Source organism: Grammomys surdaster, unplaced genomic scaffold, assembly GCF_004785775.1.
Source record: "Grammomys surdaster isolate TR1022 unplaced genomic scaffold, NIH_TR_1.0 191, whole genome shotgun sequence".
NCBI lineage: Eukaryota > Metazoa > Chordata > Mammalia > Rodentia > Muridae > Grammomys > Grammomys surdaster.
Genome location: NW_021604636.1, coordinates 18,522,036 through 18,524,148, shown reverse-complemented (window position 1 = coordinate 18,524,148; position 2,113 = coordinate 18,522,036).

The following is a 2,113-nucleotide window of genomic DNA, read 5'->3' as shown; positions in this document are numbered from 1 at the left end:
AGAGAGAGAGAGAGAGAGAGAGAGAGAGAGAGAGAGAGAGAGAGAGAGAATTTAAATAGCAAAGGAGAAAGAAAGATATGGAAAGTATGCCGAAAGATTGAATTTATCCTAAAAATGAAGAGAGTGTGAAAGAAAATATAATTGTAAAAGAGATAATGTATGGCAAGAAAAATAGGAATGTAGCAAGAGAAAAACACAGAAGGTATCCTAAGAGTAGGAATCAAGCATAAGAGCCTGGATAAAGATTCATATTTGTTTGGAAGAAGAGACCCTAGACAAAAAATGCAGCTGTAGAATTAGGTGCTCAAATTACTATCTAGAACAGTGTCCCACAGGTCACCATAGAAAAGCTGATATAACTGTGGTCCAGGCCATGCTTCTTCCTTAAATGACAGTGCAACTTAACACCATCATCAATGTAAGTACTGGTTTTACAAGCATGAGTGATGCTGGGTAGAGGTCAAGAAATCTTACATGGTTGTTTTAGAGGGCCACTGAGGATAGTCAGTGTGGCAGCATTTGAGGCCTTCTAAGGAAGCTCAGCAAAGCCACTATATAAAACTGTGAATATGAAACCTAAGTTACAATGGAAACTCCAGGATATGGCAAATATGAAAGCCACAACCTCTCTTGATACCATGTTATATAATGGAGAGAAGCCTGCCCTAAAATGAGATGATGTGATGATATGTTCTAGGTGCATCATAACTAGATAAGGATAAGCCATTTTTAATTATTTATTTATTTATTTATTTATTTATTTATTTATTTGAGTCCAGATAATTATATCATGATCTCAGCACTGAAGAAGGAGGTGCAGATTTCATTTTTACATATGCTTAGCATTGTTATTACTGTTTTCTGACAATTCATTGCTATGCTTCCATTTTTCCCTTTTAAAATGTAAATGTTTACTATGTACATTTGGATATATGGGGAACTTTTCTTTTATGTCTGGTGTCTCTGACTAGACAAGATTTTGTATTTGAACATTAGAACAGTGTAGTGACTCTTAAAATATACCCGATACTTCTGATTTTAGACTGAAAACCCTTTGTGTTGAAAATCGACATGAACTCATGAGGATGGGACTGGAAGGTTATGTTTTAAATGGTATGTGCTTTATTGTGACCTTGGCAAGAGTAGAATTGTGATGATCAAAATTGTCAGCTTGAGATGATACTGATTCACCATGGTAAAAAGCATCTGAACATGCCTGTGAGGACTCTACAGATTATATTAACTGAAGTGGGCATACTTACCATAAACATTGAGGATACCATTCTATTTTCTGCAGGCCTAAATTTAAGGGAAAGAATCTGGAAGCTATCTGAGTCTTAGAATTATTTTCTCTTTGTTTTCTGACAGGGGACTCAATGCTACCAGCAACTTCTTACTCATGCTCCCATGCTGTGTCCAGCATAATCAACAGTATCTCCATGAACCATAAGTGAAAATACTCTTTCTCCTTCAAATTGTTTTGTGTCAGCTAATTTTGTACTAGTAATGAAAAATCTAACATAATAAACAAATGAGCTATTAGAAAATCTCAAGAAAGCATGAAATTGAAAAGGTATTTGTTCTAGACAGAAACAATATGGACTGCTATTTCTGAAAGATATTTAAACAACCAGTTATGAAAGACTAAAGAACGTTAAAATTCAAATTTACTCTTAAACAGGAATAGTATACCAATTTACACATAGTATACAAAACAGAAAGTCTATGACACTGACAATACCAACTGCTGCTGTGACTAGAGAGCAACAAGAACAGCCACTAGTCACTCAGAGGGATGCAGAATTATACCACTGAAGAAAGATTACCATGCTCTTATAGTATAACCCAATAATCACAATCCTTGGCACTGAACAAAAGGAAGAAAAAAAAACCTTATGTCTATACAAAAATCTGTTCATGAATGTGTATATTAGCATTATTCACAACTTGCAAGATATGGAAGCAACTAAGATTTCCCTCTGGACATAAAGAGATAATTGTGATACATTCATATAATGGGACATTGTATAGGAGTAACATAAATGAGCTCTCAAAAGACATAAAGCAGTACTAAATGTGAATTATCAAGGAGAGGAACTAATCAGACCTCAGA